This window comes from Sus scrofa, chromosome 11 (assembly GCF_054392235.1).
Source record: "Sus scrofa isolate SSC_HxYL_T2T_F1_AM1 chromosome 11, Sscrofa_HxYL_maternal_Yorkshire_Landrace_v2.0, whole genome shotgun sequence".
In the NCBI taxonomy this organism is placed as follows: Eukaryota; Metazoa; Chordata; class Mammalia; order Artiodactyla; family Suidae; genus Sus; species Sus scrofa.
In genome coordinates this window covers 15,507,796-15,530,818 of record NC_139393.1, presented here as the reverse complement: position 1 = coordinate 15,530,818, position 23,023 = coordinate 15,507,796, and the positions used below count along the sequence as shown (strand labels likewise).

The 23,023-nt window shown below is 40.4% G+C and overlaps 1 protein-coding gene across 2 annotated transcripts in view; it reads left to right on the top strand.

The window, feature by feature from the left end:
- Window positions 1-23,023, top strand: part of FOXO1 (forkhead box O1) — a 689,450-nt gene that overhangs the window by 526,299 nt on the left and 140,128 nt on the right. For both annotated transcript variants that reach the window (XR_014818871.1, XR_014818872.1), the window contains one exon: window positions 10,472-10,538. The gene's annotated coding sequence lies outside the window, so the exon portion shown is untranslated. The remainder of the gene's footprint in view (window positions 1-10,471; window positions 10,539-23,023) is intronic.

Below are 23,023 nucleotides of genomic sequence, written 5' to 3'. Positions count from 1 at the left end.
ATTTTTAATGATCTTTGATCAGAGTGTTTAGGCATCTCATGGAAATGGTGGTTCAGGTAACAAGAAGTGAGTTGCAGTCTCCAGCTTTTATCTTTCTCCTTGAAAGTTAAGGATACAAAAGAAATCTCTTTGGACTTTAGCTCTGTTTCTTTTTTCTTTCCTTTTTTTTTTTTTTTTTTTTTGGTCTTTTTAGTGTTGTACCTCAGGCATATGAAATTCCCAGGCTAGGGGTTGAATTGGAGCTGCAGCTGCCGGCCTACACCACAGCTACAGCAACGTGGGATCTGAGCCACATCTGTGACCTATGCTGCAGTTCATGGCAATGCTGGATCCTTAACCCACTGAGCAAGGCCAGGGATCGAACCCGCATCCTCATGGATACTAGTCAGGTTTGTTATCGATGAGCCACAGCAGGAACTCCCTTACCTTTGTTTCTAATTGACCTCTGGGATGCCTGAGAAGATGTTGCCTGGACACTTGTCCTACCCACTGGCAGCAGGTGCAAATGCTCCTAGTTCTCTTCCTCTTCAGCCTCCCGCAGACCTCTGGTCCCTGTACGTCTCCTTGCTCTCTCAGGTACATCTTCCTCTGACTTTGCAGCCTCCCTCTTCAGCCAAGACCCCAAGGTGGAAACCTCTCTCCCAGGCCCCCATCTCCCTTGTCCATTGTGTCTTCTTCCACTTTCCAGCAGAATGCAAACCCCAGATACATCAACCATCATCTTTTATCTACTTTTAACCAGGACAGCCAGGGACTGCTGGCGTATATCATATATTTTTGTGTATTGATTCCATTACAAATTGTGGTTTCTAACATCGGTTGTTTCGTTAACACTGCTCAGAATCCTAGCCAGTCTCAGAGCTTTTAGGCATGATGTGGGGTTCAACTTTACATTTACTAGGCCTAGCCAAAGTCTAGCTCTGCCCCTGAAGTTGCAGGCACACGTTCTCGCCAAGCTCAGAAGTATCTTCCCTTTGCTGAGTTGTATTCAGTGGGCACAGGGGAGGATTCTGGGCTGGACAACTGGGGTTCTTATCCTGACTCCACTATTTACCCGCTATGTCATTTTGGCAAGTTTCTTCACTCTCTGAAGTCTCCATTTTTTCACCCATAAAGTGGATATTAAAAGGGAAGACTTTTAAGAATTTGTGAATAATATGACTATAATTTTAAAACCAGTCTAACGATCTTTATCGTTTACTTGGATTAGTTCATTTACTAAATACTGAATGTAATTGCTGGTACACTGAGTTTAAAATTTCCATCTTATGGACTTCTAGTTGTGGCTCAGCAGGTTAAGAACCCAACTAGTATCCACGAGGATTCAGGTTCAATCCCTGGTCTTGCTCAGTCGGTTAAGGACCTGGCATTGCCATGTGCTGCAGTGTGGGTCAAAGACACAGCTCTAATCTGGCATGGCTGTGGCTGTGGTGTAGGCCGACAGCTGCAGCTCTAATTCAGCCCCTAGTCCAGGAACTTCCATGTGCCTCACATGTGGCCCTAAAAAAAAAAAAAAAAAAAAAAAACTCTATTTGTCCCCTGTTTCCTTTTATTTTTATTTATTTATTTATTTTTTGGATCTGTTCTTGCCCTCTTTTGGATTAATCGGAAAATTTTATTATTATATTTTTGCCTGTCATGATTAAATTAGTTTTGATTGGGTCAGGATACCATCAAAGTATAGGATTAAAGATTTGGGTCAGGGAAATATAAGGATGAAATTCCTTATCCGGGCAACATGTTATTCTTTTATTTATTTTGCACCTACATTATACCACATTCTGTTCCATCTCTGGGAATTGAACAGGGAATAAAAACAGATAAATGTTCTGCTCTCGTGCCGTTTATCATCTAAAATAAAAAGAGTATGAACTCTGAGTTTAGACCGTCCTGGGTTTGGAAACTAGTGTTTTCACTAACTAGTGTGTGACTTTAGACAGTCGCCCTCACACAATGTATTCAAGTGTAAACACTGGAGTGGTTTCTTTGGAGGGTTATGTTGAAGACCAGAGACAACGTGTAGAAAGCTCGGGCACCGCTCGAGTGGGCACATAGACGGTAATCAATGGTGCTATAATTGATTGATTATTCTTACTATATTCACCAAGCTCTAACCATCGGGCTGCTCCGCCACAAACTAGTCTTATTAAATAGATGTCAAACGGAGACCGTTTTAATTGTCCTTTCTCTGCCTACACAGAGAAGTTGTAAAACGGTTGTGTATGTGTCTTAAATGTTTGTTTTTTTCCGCACTTTGGTTTTCAATTTTGTGAACATGATTTAACTCGTGGTCTGTGCGTTTGTAGTAATAATAGGATTTGGAATAATAACAACCATGTGTAACATATGGTGACATTTGCCATCTTCCTTGTGAAGACAGATGTTTAAGGTTAGTGTCATGTTGCTTCTGGTAATGATTATTAACTACTACGTCTAATGCTCATGTAAAAAGGATATGCGAGGCCATCAGGATCTTGACTTTAAAATAGTCGTATCTCCTAATACATCGACCTGGAATTGCGTAATTAATTAGCACGAAATGGCTTTTCAAATTCTCTGGCTCCTGATTACAGTGTTTCCCACTGGAACTAGTCAAACCCTTTATAATTATCATCATGTCAAAGTTATTACTGGCCCTTCTATGTATTTATCAGTTACCTGATCTCACCTAGACACCATGGGTGGAATCCCTCATGCTGTTCAATAATAGAGGCTTTTGATTATACCTCCCGGGAAAGGGCAACTTAACTGTAAAATTGTTGACTGAGTCTACTGCCAGAGAAGATTATGAGCCATGGTTCTGGAACGCTACTTTGGATACAAGTCACTGGGAGAGAGCAGGAACTGAGTGACAATGTGTTTGGGGCAAGGATTGGGAATTGTTACAAATACAGATTCCTGGGTTCCATTCCCTGAGCTGCCAATTGGCAGATGGGCTGTGCATAATCTCTTAATCTAAAGGGGAACACTCAGCAGGGACCTTTCGCTTCCTGCATCAGTGCCCAGGAATCAAAACTGCAGAGAGGGTGTTTGCTGACTTGTTATCCTTCAAAGCTCTTCTCATCATTTCTCCTGCAGTTATTCCACTCTAGCCAAGTGTACAACTTGACCTTGACCCCACTTAATTTTTTATAAACAATTCCTTACCAAGAAATTGAATGATTGAGATTTCTTGAACCAAAAACTGAGCTGTGCAAATGGACAATTTTAACTATAATTTACAGGAAAAATCTGAAATTAGAAATATTGCATCCATGATTGGCAAAATTAGAATTCAGATCCATTCAATTACTAAAGTATTTGTTGGAGACGTATGGAGGGCCAGCCAACTCACTGGACCTAGGGGAGAAATGTGCACAGAGGTCCAGGAGCTCAGCATCCATCAGACAAGATAAACATATACACAAAAAATAATAACATAATAGCATCGGTGTCAGGGCATGCAGAAAGATATGCGAACAACGATGAAGAAACATTTAATTTCATCTAGACGCTCAAGGAGAAAGTGCCATTTAGGTGGCCTTTGAAAAATAGGTAGAACTCCACGGAGAAGAGAGAGGAGAAGGGGTATTTCAGCAGAGGGAAAAGCAGGAGCTAGGATGTGGCTGGAGTAGAAGTACAGCAAATAAGCTGAGCGGGTTATGAAGGGCATTGCATGTCTGCCTGGGAGTTGGGTTATTTCTCTGTAGGGAGCAGGGAACGTTAGAGGCTTTTATGGAAGAATGACATGATCAGATCTGTGTTTTAGAAATACAGCTCTTGCAGTGACATTAAGCCAAGGTGGGTCGTGAACTCTACTGACCTTGGACTCCTTGATCCCTTGGCTGGCATGTCCTTTTCCTGCCGTTGGCCCTGGTTTGTACCTCCTCACCTGTTCTATGCCGTGTCCTAAAGCATCTGGCAGAGTACTTAATGCCTCCTGTCTCTGGGTCTCCGCTTTAGGTATTAGTTTTTCCAGGAAATCTTTCCAGACAATCCCATCCCTCCCCACTCCCCTAAGTGGGTCTAAGTGCACTTACCACATGCTCCCCAAATGCTCTGTGATTACCCCTATCAGGGCAGACAGTTTCAAACCTTGTCAGATGGTTTCAAAATACCCTGTTTTTCTCAATAGACTGAAAACTTCTTCCAGCCAGGGGATGTATCTTGTCCATTTTTGTGTTTAGAGTGCTGGCCGCTTCCCTGGTCTGGCTCCTAACGGACACTTTGTGTCTTCTTTGAATTGATTCACTTTAAATGAGAAACTAATGAGGTTTTTGTTTTTGCTTTTTTATTTGTTTGGTGTGTGTTGGATGTAGATGCATAATACATAGTGAGAAGTTCAGACTTGAATCAGACTCTGGGCTCTAAGCCTGTCTGCTCTTCACCACTGGGTGATTTGGGGGGAAATTTACTTTCTGAGTGCCTCCTGTTTTCTTCTTTCTCACATGGGGTTAATGACTGTACCTAATTCACGTGGGGCTTATGAGCAGTCAGTGGAATAAGATGGGGAATGGGTTCAAGAAATGCCTGCAGGATGCACATGGAGAGAGGATTGATGGGCTGATGGAAAAAGAGGCTGATATTAGATCTAGCTTCATATGATATCTAAGGATCAGGTCTGAGGATATATTTTATTTTTCAAATACATCTATCTTTATTTTTTTCTTTCAGAAGTTATGCTTGTTTACTTTATAATATCTAAATGATACAGACATATATAAAATATACAAATAAAAATTCTATACCTCTTAACTCCTTCATTCAGTCCTACCTAAAGATAAAAATAAGTTTTTACAGTGTACATACCCTTTTCCAGGTGTAGAAATAGATGAAATAGATATGGATTCAGCTGGATGGATGGATGGATGGATGGATGGATGGATGAATAGATGGACAGGCAAGTGTTAAAGCAAATTTAGTAAAATGTTGGTAAAATGATGGTGGTAGAATCTAGGCGATGGATATACAAGTGTTGTATACAGTTCTTTTAACTTTGTTATTCAGCTGAAACTTTTCTTAATAAAATATTGAAAAAATAACATGGCATCCACAGGTAGAGACTTTATAATATATATTAAGTGGAGAAGACCAGGTTATAGACTATCATGTATGTTGTGACACTAGTTTGTTAAATAGATATTTACATATATAAATTATAATATAATATTAAAATAATAATAATATGAATGTAAACATAGATAAGTTTGTAGATATAGATCTGTCTTTATATCTGTATATTAACCCATACCTATATCCCTATGAATATTCATGTCTGGGACACAAAATACAACATTTACATAGGAACTTAGAAAAGCTAAAAATAAAGAGATGAAAAAAGTACATATTTATATCTTACAAATGTTAACCAAAAGAAAACTGGGATAGTTGTATCAAAAATGTAGACTCTGAGGAAAAAATGCGTTACTAGAAGAAGAAAAACATTTCATAAAGTAAGATAGTTCATTAAGAGTATAATAATTCTAGCTTTATATGTTTCTAATAAGATAGCCCCAAAGCATATAAGGAAAAAATCAACAGAATTAGAAAGACAGATAAAGCAACCAGAAGAAATGGAGCTTTTAACAAACAGGTAGTCATTAAAACAGAGTAGATCTGTCCCTCATGATTAACAAACTTGACCTAATGTCTAAAGAAAATATCAACCAAAATAATATGCTGAGCTGTAGCTCCTTTGAAAAACGTTGAGTGAGTGAAATCAATCAGAGCCTTCATGTTCTTTGACTACACTGAAATTATGGTAGAAATATGAGTTCCCATCATGACACATCGGAAACGAATCTGACTGGGAACCATGAGGACGCAGGTTCAATCCCTGGCCTTGCTCACTGGGTTAAGGATCTGGTGTTGCTGTGACTGTGGTGTAGGCTGACAGCTTGGCTCCGGTTCCTAGCCTAGGAACTTCCATATGCTGTGAGTGTGACCCTAAAAAGCCAAAAAAAAAAAAAAAAAAAAAAAGGGAAAGAAAAAAGAAATTACGGTAGAAATATATAAAAGAAAGAAAATGAGATAAATGAAAATTAACAAATATTTTGAACTGAGCAAAAATAAACCAATGGGACCTAATCAAACAGACAAGCTTTTGCACAACAAAGGAAACCAAAAAGAAAACCAATAGACAACTTACAGAATGGGAGAAAATAGTGTCAAATGATGCAATGGATAAGGGCTTCATCTCTAGCATATACAAGCAACTTATACAACTCAACAGCAAAAAAGCCAACAACCCAATGGAAAAATGGGCAAAAGACCTGAACAGACATTTTTCCAAGGAAGATGTACAGATGGCCAAAAAGCACATGAAAAAATGCTCAACATCCCTGATTATTAGAGAAATGAAGATCAAAACTACCACGAGATACCACCTCATACCAGTCAGAATGGCCATCATTAATAAGTCCACAAATAACAAGTGCTGCAGGGGGTGTGGAGAAAAGGGAACCCTCCTGCCCTGCTGGTGGGAATGTAAGCTGGTACAACTACTATGGAGAACAGTATGGAGGTACCTTAGAAATCTATACATAGAACTATCATATGACTCAGTATTCTCACTCTTGGGCATCTATCCGGACAAAACTTTCCTTGAAAAAGACACATGCACCTGCATGTTCATTGCAGCTCTATTCACAATAGCCAAGACATGGAAACAACCCAAATGTCCATTGACAGATGATTGGATTCGGAAGATGTGGTAATATATACACAATGGAATACTACTCAGCCATAAAAGAGAAAGACATAATGCCATTTGCAGCAACATGGATGGAACTAGAGACTCTCATACTGAGTGAAGTAAGTCAGAAAGAGAAAGCCAAATGCCATATGCTATCACTTATATCTGGAATCTAATATATGGCCAAATGAACCTTTCCACAGAAAAGAAAATCATGGACTTGGATAATGGATTTGTGGTTGACAAAGGGGAGGGGAAGGGAGAGGGGTGGATGGGGAGCTTGGGGTTAACCATTGCCTTTGGAATGGATTAGCAATGAGATCCTGCTGTGTAGCACTGGGGACTATGTCTAGTCACTTATGATGGAGTCTGATAATGTGAGAAAAAAGAATGTATACATGTATGTGTAACTGTGTCACCATGCTGTACAGTAGAAAAAAAATTGTATTGGAGAAATAACAAAAAAGAAAAAGGAAAAAATATATGTATGATCTTTGGTATTTATATATTAAATGATTATATTAAAGTGGCCATTGGAAAAAAAGCATGTACCCTAAATTCACAATTCAAAATAATCAAAAAAATGGTGTTTCACTGCAGAAACTCATCTTAAAATGAGTAGAAATATAATTAATCCTCAAAAAATGTATTGGGGAAATAACAATAAAAAATTTAAAAATATTTCGAATGAATGACAATGAGAATACTGTGTATCAAAATTTGTAGTCTGTAGCTGAAGCCATTCTAGAGAGACATTTATGCTTTTAAATGGAGTAGAAAAGAAAGGCTGAAAATTCAATGATGAAAGTGTCCGTCTCAGAAAATTAGATCTGTTAAAGCCAAATAAAGTAGAAGGAAGGAAGTAATAAAGACACGAACAGAAATCAGTGAATTAGAAGATAAATATGTACTATATAATAGATTCAACAAAGCTAATATTTTAAAAATAAATTTTTAAAAGACCAAGAATATGTACAAATCCCTGATCAAGAAGAATTAAGAGAGGACATAAGTTATCCTTATTAAGAAGTAAATAAAGGAGTTTTGTATGATCTCACAGACATTCATAAGATAATGAGGTTATATAAACATCTTTATGCCAACCAAGTTGAAAATTTATATGAAATAAATAAGCTCCTAGAAAAATACAAATTACTCAAATTGGTAGAAATAGAGATTTTTGAAACTCTACTATCTATTTAAGAAAATGAATCTTGGGAGTTTCCGTTGTGGCTCAGTGGTAATAAACCCAACTAGTATTCAAGAGGACATGGGTTCGATCCCTGGCCCTGCCTAGTGGGTTACGGATCCAGCATTGTCATGAGCTGCAGTGTAGGTGGAAGACACAGCTTGGATCTGGTGTTGCTGTGGCTTTGGCATAGGCCAGCAGCTACAGCGCCAATTTGACCCCCAGCCTGGAAACGTCCATGTGCTGTGGGTTTGCTATTTAAAAAAGAAAGTAAAAGAAATTGAATCTTAATAAGGACAATAATGATGACAGGGATGATAGTTGGATAGCCTCTTAGACCCGAGCTTCCATTCTTCATACTGTGGGGCTTTTATTAGAATAAAGCCCGGGGGAAAAAAAAAAAAAGAATAAAGCCTGGGTTCTCCTCCTTATTCCCCTGACAGGAGAGCGGATGGTGTGACAGAGGAGTTGAGGGAAGGAACTGGTGTGCTCAGCTCAGGTTTGCCTTCTCTTTATTCAGACCTGACTTCCTGCTGAGAGAAGTCTTGTGACGGCTCTCTTTTCTGCAGGAAATAACCTGCTTGCTCTTCCCAAGGAGACCGGAAATTGTCCAGTGTGTTTAGAGGTGGGAGGAAAAGTTGTCTTCTGGGAAAAAATACTAGCCAGGCTGCAGGTCTGAAGTCATTGTCTCTGACTGACTATATCAATAATAAAAATACCATGTAAAGTTTCATCTGCCTTACTCTATCTCTCAATTTTTTTCCAATCTGGGAAAAGAAGAAAGCAGTATTATTTATTAATCTTATAAATTTCTGTCTAATAAGTGGCTTAATTCTCTCATTTGTAAAATGACGTAATAATGGTATGAAATGAATTAATATGCATAAAGTGATTAGAACCTTTCCCGGCAAATAATAAGCACTTAATAAATGTTAGTTACTACTTTCTTCGGAATATTTAAATTCTTCCTTGATTCCAGAACAGGGCTAAATGCTTTACATTGCGTTCTTTCATGTAATATTTAGAAGAAATCTATGAGGTAGACATTATGATTAGTTATTCTTATGTAACAGATGAAGATGTTGACATTCGGGAAAGTTAAGTACCTTTGTCCAAGGTCTCACTTCAAAATACACAACTCCCTCTTGCAAATATAAGCCTTTGGTGATTAAGTGGGTCAGACAAGAGGGAGCAAAGGATTCACACGCATTTGTCACCAATTCTGGAGAGGAAATTTAGGGTGCAGGTCTACTGATGGTCAACCAATAGCATCAAGTTTGGAGAAAATGACATGTTTGTTATGATGTCTAAAAAGACCCAGTTTAACAGGAGTAATATTCAAAACAACACTATATATTCATGGAACTCCAAATATGCTCAAGAATCTTCACCAACATTGTAAATATCACACAATGTAAGTATTAAAAGTGAAAGAGTTGGGTCTTTTCAAATGTCACTAACCTTTGGACCTCCAACTCCAGTTCTCCTTGGAGTTTTCCCAACTTCTTGAGACGGTCTGATGGAACACGATCAAGATCAGATTAAGTTAGATGGGCCCACCCTTACAAACAGTTCCAAAACCACTTTCCCCTTTCCTCATCCCTCCCACTAAGCTGGGCTAGCCAAAACCTTCTTTCCTTTCAGCATGAACGTGAGCTCTGCGATCAGGCTCACCACACAATCTTTTCCTAATCATTCCTTGAAAAGAAGAAGGAAAGACCTTTTTGGAAAGAATATATGATATCTGAAGCAGATCTTTGGATCACTGTTTGGTGTAAAAACATGATTTTTTTTTTAAGACAAAAACATGCAGTCCCCTTAAGCAGATTTGGATCTTGCTGATATTCATGCAGGTGTTTGGAAATGTTCACAACCTGAAACGAGGCCAGGAATTAGAGAAAAAGATATGCTTCTTACACTTTAGTGGAAGGGTTTATGGGATGGAGGGTATTTTCAAGACTACATTCATTTCTGGAGCCAAAATTGTATCATGCTGCAAACGGGGCTATGTTTTAAATTGCAAAGTGCTGTTTAAATAAAGTCGAGTTATCCAAATATCTGGAGTTAAGGAATTAACAAACATTCAGAACAGGTGAACAAAATGAGAAACGCTTTCAAGCTTTTTTTTTTTTTTAAGGTATTTGTGTGAAGTCTTTTTTAATGAATACATTTGACACATCACATTATAAAAGTTTAAGGTGTACAGGTGTGTTACTTTGATACACTTGTATCTTGCAATATGATTGCCAATACAGTGATGTTTATCACATTACATAATATAGCACAGTATTATTGTCTGCATTCACTATGCTGTGTATTAGATCTCCAGGGCTTCTTCCTTATTTGTTACAAATTTGTAACCTCAGTTACCACAGTCTTCATCCCTCCCACCCCATTCCCTGATAACCACTGTCCTACTCTCTTTTATGTTTAACTTTTTAGATTCCACATATAAGTGATATCACACAGTACTTGTCTCTGACTGGCAAGTTGAAATCTATTCAGAGAGACCTCAGTTTCCCTAACTGCAATTAGGACTCCATTAAGCACGTTGACATGTAAAGAGGATTTTTATATAAAGCCTATATTTCACCTTGACTTTCTTGCAGATGGCAACTATAAAACCGCAAATATCCGAGCCAGAGTTTCCTTATGTTGAAGCTTCACACCCAAAGAGTAAGTAAAATGCTTTTCAAAAGTACCATTAGCTCAGCTACTTCCTCGTATTATATGGTACCCAGGTGGCTTTTAAGTGTTAATACAACTTCCCCAAAACTGCCTCCCTGGATCCCAGGGATTAACTCAGGCCCTTGGAAGGTAAGATCTGCTCATTATTTTAAAATTCTCTATAGTTTCTTTACAGGGCATATTCAGTTGGGCCACCCCAGAGTTTCCACTTTATAAAATGCCCCTTCCCAACAAGAAAGAATATTTATGAAGCTTATTCTGACATCTCTGAAATTAAAGTAATAATTTTTTTTAATTGCCAATCTGAAATTGATGTTCCCTTTCCAGTGAGAAAGAGTGGTTTTTATGATGCTTGTTCCGACACTTCTGATATTAGCACGCTTTTAAGCCTGCCCTTCCGCAACGAAGGGGAAGTAGTGAAAATCTCTTTGGGCGTCTGGGAACAACATCACCATGTGAGTGAGGTCTTAGAGAAACATACTCCCCTGGCCCTTTCACTGGTTTCTTTTTATTTTTTTCTAGTTAGATTTCAGTTTTATAAAATTCAGAATCAAACAGTCTACTCATATGGGACACGTGTAATGGGCTTAAGCAATAAGGACGAACAAATGAGAATGGAGAGGATGACCATCTTCGAATTTAAAATAGCGGTTACATCGAGGGGGCAAAGTAGGGAATGGGAAGACTGGAAACGATGGCACGGCCAGCGCTCAGGTTTCCATGGAGCGGGCTCGTGGGGCTTTGTTTTTATGCTCTGTAGCTAACTTGCCATTGCCTCACACAGATTCTCTTGTATATGCAAAACGTTGCTAAAACAATATTTTAGTGTATATGATATGATTGTACGTATTTGTGTGTGTGTGTGCATGTGCACGCACATGTCGCTGTATCTTTGTATTCCCTTCTTATCCATCCATTCTTTTGTCTGTTTTCTCTAGGGAATAGATTATGTTTTTAGACTTAATTTTGCTGGAGTATAGTTGACTTACAGTGTTGTCTTAGTTTCAGGAGTACAGCAAAGTAAATCAGTCATACATATGAATATATCCATTCTTTTTTCTCATATAGGTTATACAAACTATTGAGTAGATTTCCCATGCTGTATTGTTCTCTTCTTTTTGTAGAAATCATACCCAAAGTTCTGGGCTTGTGCCCTTTTTCTCTTTCTCCCCAAACTCTCTTTATGTACCTTCACAAAAGGATTTTCATAGAGCAAGGGTCAATGAAAATCATAGCCGTTGGCAGTCCTGAATGACCCCAAATACTAAGCAAAAACCTGTATGTTCCACTGGCAAACACCATCAACCAAGGGGGAAGAGAAAAATGAAGTTTACATGGGAGGTGTGGAAGAATAAAAGATAAAAAAAAGGGGTAAACATTCAAAGTAAGAGAAAGCATGAGAGGTGTTGGCCTCTGTTTCTAAAGAATCCATCAGGGAGTTCCCGTCGTGGCGCAGTGGTTAACGAATCCGACTAGGAAGCATGAGGTTGCGCGTTCGGTCCCTGCCCTTGCTCAGTGGGTTAACGATCTGGCGTTGCCGTGAGCTGTGGTATAGGTTGCAGACGCGGCTCGGATCCCGCGTTGCGGTGGTTCTGGCGTAGGCCGGTGGCTACAGCTCCGATTCAACCCCTAGCCTGGGAACCTCCATATGCCACAGGAGCGGCCCAAGAAATAGCAATAACAACAACAACAACAAAAGACAAAAAGACAAAAGACAAAAAAAAAAAAAAAAAAAAAAAAAAAAAGAATCCATCAGGCAGCTAGAGTGGTTCTGCCTGCTTGGGAATCAATCATCAGAGATGCGAGTAAGGTCTCCATTGACAACCAGAGGAGAAGTGTTCATGGCAAAACCGAGAAAAACATTTTGCTCAAGCTTATAAGAGCAAATATACACAAATTCTAAAAAGACATTTTCCAACTACATTTATATAAATTATATTCCATGTTGCTGATCAACATTACTTTTTTTTTTTTTTTTTGTCTTTTTGCCTTTTCTAGGGCCATTCCTGCGGCATATGGAGGTTCCCAGGCTAGGGGTCCAATCGGAGCTGTAGCCACCAGCCTACACCACAGCCACAGCAACGTGGGATCCGAGCCTTGTCTGCAACCTACACCACAGCTCACGGCAACGCCGGATGGTTAAACCCACTGAGCAAGGGCAGGGATCGAACCCGCAACCTCATGGTTCCTAGTCGGATTCGTTAACCACTGCGCCATGACGGGGACTCCAATCAACATAACTTTTAAATCAAATTTATTTTCAGAATGATAACCTGAACAAAACTGTTATACTTGTGTGTGCATTGCTGGGTTAGTGCGACCAATGACCATAGATGATACACAGTAACTAATAATTGTGTGGGAGGTTAAAAAAAAAGTCTACTGTTTCATGTTCTATTTGTAACTATTAAATGCCCGACTTGAGAAAGAGAAAACAATTTGTTAAATTACAAGTTCAGTAACAAAAATTATGATATCTGAACAACCTTGCCTAAATGAAACCTGTGTGTCAGGGGATTTGATGCATGATGCCACAGCTTAAATTTTACTCTTGAGGCTTTACCGTGTCTCCAGGAACACGTTGAAATTATAGCTTTGAGCTGGTCAGATCCATACACTTGATTCCTTAGGTAAATTATGCTTTAAGCATTTTCTCAATTTATAATGCCTTTAAATGATATTGGATCCCAGAGCGTTTGGACCTCAAAATACAGAAAAAAAAATGTTGCTGATTTTTAAAAATAGAATTCCTTTTTATTAAAACATGTACATGCACTACAGAAAAGGTAGGAGATGCATATAAGCTGAAAGAAGCAGAAAGTCATGCATAGTTCTAGCATTTAGAAATCAAGACCAAAGTTCCCATTGTGGCTCAGTGGTTAACGAACCTGACTAGGAACCATGAGGTTGTGGGTTCGATCCCTGGCCTCGATCTGTGGGTTAAGGATCCAGCGTTGCCATGAGCTGTGGTATAGGTTGTAGATACGGCTTGGATCCTGTGTTGCTGTGGCTGTGGTGTAGGCCGGCGGCTACAGCTCTGATTGGACCCCTAGCCTGGGAACCTCCATATGCCACTAGTGTGCCCCCCCCAAAAATAGAAATCAAGACCATTGTACCATCTCAGTATATATTCTTTTCTCCATCGTTTACAATGGCCACATGGTAAAACATTGCATGGATATACCATAGTTGATTTAACCAGTCCCTCATTGTTAGAAATTTAGGGTTGTTTTCCATTTTTGGCCATAATTCATAAAGTGGCAATAAATATCTCTGGAACATAAATAAATATCTGTACGGATTCGTTTGATTTCTGCAATTAACTTTGAGCAGAAGAGAAAATTAAAAAATGGAGGCAGCAAAGGAGCCTTGCTTTCTGTAAGGTCTCCTCTGGCTTCCACAGGCCACCTGGGCTACAGTCAGACTCCTGCTGATCCTGTGGGTTTGGAAGGCAGCCTCCATATGACCCAGAAATCTCATTCCTGGGCATGTATCTGGATAAAATTACAATTCAAAAGGATACATGCACCCCTGTGTTCATAGCAGCACTATTCACAATAGCCAAGATATGGAAACAACCTAAATGTCCATTGACAGATGAATGGATTAAGAAGCTGTGTGATATATAATACACACACACAGTGGAATACCACTCAGACATAAAAAAGAACAACATAATGCCATTTACAGCAACATGGGTGCAACCTAGAGATTATAGTACTAAGTGAAGGAAATCAGAAAAAGAAAGACAAACACTATATGACATCACATATGCAGAATCTAAAATATGGCGCAAATGAACCTATCTACAAAACAGAAACAGGCTCACAGACATAAAGAGCAGACTTGTGGTTGCCAAGGGAGAGGAGGGAGGGAGTGGGATGGACGAGGAGTTTGGGGTTAGTAGATGCAAACCATTACATTTGGAACGGATGAGCAATGAGGTCCATAGCACAGGGAACTATATCCAATCTCTTGGGAGAGAAAATGATGGAAGATACTGTGAGAAAAAGAATGTGTGTGTATGTATGATTGGGTCACTGTGCTGTACAGGAGAAATTGGCACAACACTGTAAATCAACTATAATTTAATTTTAAAAAAAGAGAAAACCTAAAAAAATGTTAAAAACATAAAAACAAACAAACAAACAAAAACAAAGATGTTTGCTCTGCACATCTTCACTGTGAGAGGTCAGTGTGTCTCCCGGAAGGCTCTAGGTATGAGTCATCTTCCAGATTCAGAAGGAGAAACAGCTCTGGGGTTAATAATTGTGACTAGGCTGGAGAAGGCTACAGACTGGGAAGCAGAGGAGTGAGGGCACAGATGGGGACGGTAGAAAGAGTTCTTTGAGCATCTCTCCTACCAGTATACCCTACTGACTTGAGAAACACCCATACAACCCTGCCAGGACACCCTCCCCCGACCCCAGGCACCACGAACCCTCAGGTGGGGGCAGAGTTAGGAATAGGCTGTGTCCTTGATTTTGCCCTGGCAGGGCCAGGGCCCGCTCTCTGCTCTCCCACTGCAAAACCTCCGTGAGCCCTCAGCGCCCATGTAGAGAGGTATAACTCTTCATCCTGGAAGTGAAGGGACCTCGTCCTCTCCCTCCTGCTCCAGCCTCACTGACCACGCACCAAAGCAGAGACTGTACCCTCAGCTCCTTCAGCAGGAATGTCTGTCCTTACCTCCAAAGTTTCTGTCTTTTCTTTATAACAAGGTTTTCCTATCCATTTTGCTCTATCTCCCTGTATGTGTACATAGTCTGGGGCCAAGGAACGTATGCACAGTGGAAGAAGGACAGAGGCAATGAGGGAAACACCATTTCTGAACCATTTTCCAAAGGAAGTGTCATCCAGATGGGTTGCATAAAATTTCCAAAAGGAGAAACAACCTGTACTTGACCTACAGCATTTTCATGTTTACATGTTATTTAAATGCAGACGTTATTGGCATTTGGGAGCTCTCTTGAAAGTCATTTAAATAATAACCTAGATAATGGAATGTCCAGGAGCATACATGAGAGGCATCCAGGATGCTTTGCTTCTGAGGAGGATCCTAGGAAATAGGACATTAATGGAATAGAGGGGCATTCATGCTAAAGAAAGTCACAGTTCTTGAAAAGAAGAGAAGCTTCTCATATAAAATAGAAGACCAGTCCTGGAGGCAATAAATTCTGCAGCTGGTAACAGCCTGTGATTCTGGGTAATGGAGATGGAAGGAGACTTATACTTTTTATTTGGGGCTCTGCTTTCTGGATCTTTTAAAAATTACTATGATATGCATGCCTTGCTTTTAATAAAAGAAAAACACTTTAAATAACTACAATGGATATACCCTTTCAAAATAAATGCTTAGATTTCAGGTCCTCAGGCTGTGACTCAACATGTTTAATCTTCTAAAGAAACTGCCTTCACAGACTGCGTAGCACCCAATTACTACTGTTGTTTCAACTGAACATCTATTAACGATAACAAAATGGTCTATAAAATAAAAATTAGATATCGTTTATAGGAATTTCTTCAAAATCTAAACATTAATGCAAAATACAGAAAGCAATGTGAGCCTAAAACAGATGCTCCTATCCTTTCCCCATAAATCACCTTGTTTTACTTATTCCTAAATTCACCCAGTGTCATGAAGCTAAATATTTTTGACTTAAATTTAGTATAAAAATGGTACAGAATAATAATACCAAATAAGAGTGCTATTAAAGCAATGGCCCTTAAAAATCACTGGTGTTTGAATTCTATTTTATGAAAATGTAATTTTCTTCTTCATTCTCTAGCCCAGGTGAAATGAGATTGAGCTTGACAAAGTATCATGTTTATTCTTCCTTGTTTATTAATAGGGGACCAAGAAGGCCTTTTAAATGAAATGTAATTCAATAGAATTAGTTTGAAAATAAATAGAGCACATGTAGTTAACTCCGCTTTTGAAATTAACCTATCAGGCGCCGATCTCTGTAATTAAAGAATCCTAATTCACAATTCTCTGAATCACTGCATTTGGCAGGCAAATGCCAGTAATTTTCATTTCACAACACAGTGCCTCAGACAGTAATAAGCCAGAACGAAACACATGCAGGTTTAATCAGGTAACAAAGCATGTCAAATACTTACCCTGAAACAAGGGAGTCTGGCACATGAAGTGTGAACCTCCGAGAAGTCCCTTAGGGGATGTTATAGTCTCCAAGCTGTACCTTTTCACAGCTTCTGATGACACCTTTAAGAGGGAAAAAAAGTCTCACCCAGAAGAGGTGTCAAAACAAATCACGCTCAGTGGGACTTCTGGGGGCCGAAGATACAGACACACACACACACAAATATATATTGATATAAATGTGGAAGCAAATATATTCAATGAAAGATATTTAAAGAATGGTCTTTGTTTATCATCAAGTAATGTTGGCCCTCACAAGAAACAATGCTGTATTTAACTCTGAGAAAAGTGTTTAAAAGTTGACCTTTGGTCTACGGGGCTCCCAACTCACTGTTTCAGAGCCCAGGAGTAAACCGGTAAGGTTCTGCTCTTAGATGGAAAACCAAAGGGCAGGAGGACTTTCGAAGGCTCTCCTGTGACAGTTCCAAGGATCTTGAGTAAAGGACCTGATGTCTAAAATCCATGCTCTATGGAGCAGCCAAGGAGCCAGTGAGGAGAAAATTTTGCAAAATGCATTTTGCATAGCTCACATTTCCAAAGCCAAGTCCCATCCACCAGTGGGCAAAGTTGATCACAATGGTTCCTCCCTTAGATTTGGACAGGCAGCTTGGCCACCTCGGCACCCTGCTTTGGCTTTGCCTCTCCTCAGGGGTGAAGAGGCCACAGGGCCAAGGGGAAGTGCCAACCTGAAGCTCTGTCACCAAGACCCTAGTAGGTGGTCCCCTGCACAAGCCCATTTCCAAGGTCCTTGAGGGCTCTTTCGAGGTCCATCCTCCTGAGGGCAGCGTTGGTTGTTGGGGTACACACTCTAGGCAAAAGGGGGTGATCAAGAGCTGGTGGACTGAGTGGCTCTGGCTTGGCCCCGAGTGCTAGGCTACCCGTGGGAAGCACTCCACGCCTTTGATGGGGTGGAGAGGTTCAAAGCAGGAAACTGAGAGTGAGTCCTGGCTGGAGGGAGTGGATCTGTTTATTCCCTTTCTCCAGCCCCACATTATTAGGAAAGGGCCAGGTCTCATTTCTGGAGAGAAAGTGGATCTAGGTTAATTTGCGAGCTTAGGATCTCAACAGGGTGATTTGCTTAGTTTTGTTCCGTTTTACTTTCTGGTCTTTGGGATCAAGAACCTCTCCTTACTGGTTTTCCATGATTATTTGATATCTAATGAAAAACTTATATTCAACCATAATCACGAAATGAAATGTAAAAATGCCTAGTAAAGAAACATAGTGAAGGAGTTCCTATTGTGGCTCAGTGGGTTAAAAAACCAATTAGTATCCGTGAAGATACAGGTTCAATCCCTGGCCTCACTCAGTGGGTTAAGGATCCCGCATTGCCACAAGCTGCAGTGTAGGTCACAGAGGCAGCTCGGATCTGGCATTGCTGTGGTTGTAGCACAGGCCAGCAGCTGCAGCCCTGATTCAACCCCTCACCAGGGAAACTCTATATGCCGAAGGTGCAGCCCTAAAAAGTAAAAAAGAAGAAACAAACACAATACAGAGTCTTTGCTTGTCCATTGAATATATAATCAAGCCAGTCAAAAGATAAAACTTCACAAGAAAGTATGCAAGTAACGGATTAAAGCTTTTTAATTAAATGAAAGTATTTTTTGGAAAACGGGAACAGCATATCTCTATATTTATTGCAACAATGAGCAATACATTTCCATTTAATAACAAGTAAAGCACAATTATATAAATAATCATTTCTTTTCAAATTTTAATATTAAAGGTATTATTCCAAAGAAGTAAAATATTTCAGGCATGAGCTAAAATTTGCATTTAGCAAACAAAAATATGATGCCTGGCACTGTGTGATCTGTTTCTCTGTTTAAAATTTTAGGACACAAAAGTGCTGCATGGTCACAGGGAATGACAGAATTAAAGTGACTGAGGTTCTGCTGCTTGTACTTTATGTTCAGTATCTGTTGTGAATTGTTTTCCCCCACCTTCATATGTTGCACCCTAATCCTCAGAGTGACTTTTTTGGAGATTGGGTCTTTAAGGAGGTAGCTAAGATTAAATAAGGTCATTAGGGTAGGGCCCTGATCTTATGGGATTGCTGTTCTTCTAAGAAGCGGAAGAGACACCAGAAATATCTCTCTTCCTTTGTGCTCAGAGGAAGGGCATGTGAGGGCACAGGGAAGAAGGTGGCTGTCTGCAAGCCGAGAAGGGAGGCCTCTCTAGAAACCAACCCTGCTGACACTTGGCACTTGTACTTCTAGCCTCCAGAACTGCGAGAAAATTAATTCTGTGTTTAAGCCACTTTGTCTGTGCTGTTTTGTTATGGTAACCAGAGCTGACTAATCCACTACCATTGTTTGATCATTTTTTTGTTTTGAACCTACTGTTTAATCACAGGAATGCGTCGTACCATAGGGCATGAACACAGGCGCTGTCATGGAGGCATGAGTGATCAGTTCCAAAAGCCCAGCCACAAACTCCTGAAAGGAACATGAGCTGTTCAGTTGGTGTGGTGGGGGCCAGCTGGGAAGGTGGATTCTCTGTGTTCACTTCCATGTAAAATGCTGTGTTTATTAAAGAATGCATAATCGAGGCATGCTAATTTGAAGGTTACCAAGATATTTTTATACATAAAATCAACAGTAACTTCAGCAATTATCCTATACCAAGTATAGATGGGAACAGATTTTTTTTTTTTTCAGGAAAGCATACTTTATCACTGATATTGTTCAGAATCCCCAGCCCATGGAGATAATGAAGAGCAGATCCACTTTCAGTGGATTTTAGCCTTGTTTTTAAAGTCTCTGCAAACCACACACTCATGTATGACCTGCATTCAGGGGGAACTGCTTCCACTGCCCCTCCTTCATTCTGGGTCCCCTGAAAAGTAGCCCATTTGTCTCAAGGAACAGTGGCCACAGGCCTCACAGTGGGCTCCATCATCACATGGTAATTTAGGCATTGTGATGCCAACAGAAGGGCACTGACCATCTGCCACTGTCACCTCTGGGTTGAAATATGAACAGAACCTCCTAACACATTTAAGAAGGAGTTCCTTCAGGCCACAGAGGGCCTAGTTCATGTGGGGGGAGAAATCAAGAGTAGTGAGCCTCTTTCCAGCTAAGAAGCATTTCCTTTTTTTTTTTTTTTTTTGTCTTTTTGTCTTTTGTCTTTTTTTGTTGTTGTTGTTGTTTGTTGTTGTTGTTGTTGCTATCTCTTGGGCCGCTTCCGCGGCATATGGAGGTTCCCAGGCTAGGGGTTGAATCAGAGCTGTAGCCACCGGCCTACGCCAGAGCCACAGCAACGCGGGATCCGAGCCGAGTCTGCAACCTACACCACAGCTCACGGCAACGCCGGATCGTTAACCCACTGAGCAAGGGCAGGGACCGACCCCGCAACCTCATGGTTCCTAGTCGGATTCATTAACCACTGCGCCACGACGGGAACTCCCAGAAGCATTTCTTAAACTTAAAATTCTTTGGTGTCAGCAAGCGATGCAGGAGTCTTTTTGGTGTATGTTTTCGGAGGGTCTTTGAATGGTGCTATTATAGCAGGTAGTGCTGACAGAGGACCTGAGTTCTACTCTTGGCTCTGATACAAATGTTCCATGTGGTTTAATGCCTCTCTAAGTTTGGCATCTCCAATGTTACTTACACTGGAGAGGATCATTTATACCATGCTTAGTCAACGGCAATCTATGGAGCAGAAAGGAGCTTGGGTTGGTTTTAGGAGCCAGGAGGGAGAAGTCTGAATGCTAAAATAAAGGGAAGATAAGAAATTCTAGGGGTTCCCATTGTGACTCAGCAGGTTAAGGACCCAACTAGTATCCATGAGGATACAGGTTCGATCCCTGGCTTTGCTCAGTGGGTTAAGGATCTGGCAATTGCTGTGAGCTGTGGCATAGGTCACAGATGCAGCTCGGATCTGGCATTGCTGTGGCTGTGGTGTAGACTGGCAGTTGCAGCTCTGATTCAGCCCCTAGCCTGGGAACTTCCATATACCGCAGGTGTGGCCCTAAAAAGAAAAGAGAAAAAGAAATTCTAGCTCTCCTTTCCCAAGGTGCTTCAAGCAGTTCTGCGGCTGAAAACCCTGCCATTCATCTCCGCCTTAATAATTACATTTTCTGAGCACTCCTGTGGTTCACCATATCATTTTTTAGTTGAGTGCCAATTATCTCCTTGATGTAGAGCAGAACTCCACTCCTCCATCTCTTGGGCAGAAAATGTAAGAAGAATCGTGACTAGGGGAAGCAGGAGAGCCACCTGAAAACACCACTAAAGTAGTGTTTAAAAAGAAAAAAAATGGTCTCTCAATTTCAGTCTATTTCAAAATATGTATTTCAAAGCAATCACAGGATTAGGACAAAAACTCTCACCTTGACCTCTAAGGGGAAACAATGCCTGGTGCAGACTGAGAGCTTAGTAATGACTATTGAACAAAAGGATCCCAGCTCCAGGGCCAGAAGTACTGGCCATGATGTTTGGGCAGCGAAAGGGCTTGCAGACCATTTGGGTTTTTTTCCCACCTCATCTTGAGCTCTTCTTGCTCAATAAACAAATAAACCTTCCTAGAATCATGAGCCCTAAAGACCGAAGGTGTGTCTTTGTGTCTTTGCGTTCTGACCAGTGGTCTAACCATATCAGCATACAGTGCATAAGATTGGGAAAGTCATACTCACGGTCAAAACATGTAGATCTCTAAGAGCTGACAGGGTCATCCTGAGAACAATGCATCCTTCTGAGGACAGTGACAGCCACACTCTGAGTGTATTGTCCTATTTGCTGTCTGTTATAACTAGGTGCCAGGTACCGGCTTGCCAAAATATTACAGGGTGATTTCACCTGCCAGTAACTGGGTAGAGTAGAAATGCTTGAAAGTCCTTTGTTAGGCTGGGGTTCTATCCTGCGACTGCCTTACGTTCTCACTTGACCTCCCACTCCCATCAACTGGATGATGTTCAAGACACACATGGAGGGAGGAACCATCCATTCCCTTCCCTCCCCCGTCTGTCCCCCTTCCCGGTGGAAAAACATTCAAAGTAAGGGTTCACTTCAGTGTCACTTACCCGTGTTTTGCTTCTGCTGAGATGCGCTCCACTGAAGTGTTATCAGAGCTAAACAGACGATGCTCCCTGAACCTCTTCTCCAGGGACAGGATATTCCCAAGCTGCCACTTTTCATCCAGCTTTCAGGCCACCAGATTCTTTCCCGGTCCAGCAACCTTGGAGCAGAGGATAAAACTGCAGTTGTCGTCGTCATGGAACCTGCTCTGCCCCCTAAGAGGGAAGAAACAAGAGAGTCCATTATGCAGACTCCTCTCAACGTGAAGCTCCTTAAATGGTGTGTTGGGGTTTTTCTCTTAGCAAGATTTCACAAAAGAAAAACAACCTTTGATCTGGCCCATAAAACGGTGCTTTAAACCCTGAAGTGAAGACCAGCCTGAGCCTCAGACCCTGATCATGGCCAACACACTCCATCGAAAGAAACCTGGGGTTACCGGGCATGGAGAGAAATAACAGAAAGAAATGGGGCCCTCAGAAAAAGAAAAAAAAAAAAAAACAAAAACAGTAGTAAAAACAAGATGGAAAAGAATTGATGAACTGCACCAAACTGGAATGTTCCATTCAGGGAAAAAACCCTCATGGATTTCATTTGGGGTTCACTATTTTGGCCTTTGATAAATGAAGGCAACATGTTCTAAAATATGTGGACTTAGCTCAAACAGACCTTGTCATTGCATCTTTTTAAAATAATTTTTTATTATAGTTCATTTATAGGGTTCCTTCAATTTCTGCTGTACAGCAAAGTGACCCAGCCCCCCCACACACACACATATGCATACACATTCTTTTTTTTTTTTTTCCATGCTATCAATCTTCCATCGTGTTCTAACCCAAGAGACAGGATACACTTCTCTGGGCTGTGCAGTAGAACTTCATTATTTATCTGTTCTAAAGGTAACAGTTTGCACACTGCGTCTTGACAGAGATTTCCTCCAGATGAGACTCCCTGAATTACTCTGGATGGGATTCCTCTTATTGCCTCTCAGTTTATGAATATTTGAGAGAAAACTCCAGTTGACCAGGAAGGCACTTTTGCTTGAACGGTGGTCTTTCTGTATGATGCGTTGCTATTAATGGGGATTTAACGTTTACCTTTCACCTACTAATTGCTTACTGGAGAAAGAAATTAACATCAGATAAAAAGGAAAGCTACAAACTAAGTTGGTTGTTATTTGTTTTGTTTTGGCCCATTAGACTTTAGACTTCATTTTTGTGTATCTATATATACAAAAATGTGTGTGGGTGTGTGTGTGTGTGTGTACATTGCATTATGTAACATGGTTCTGTGATGCA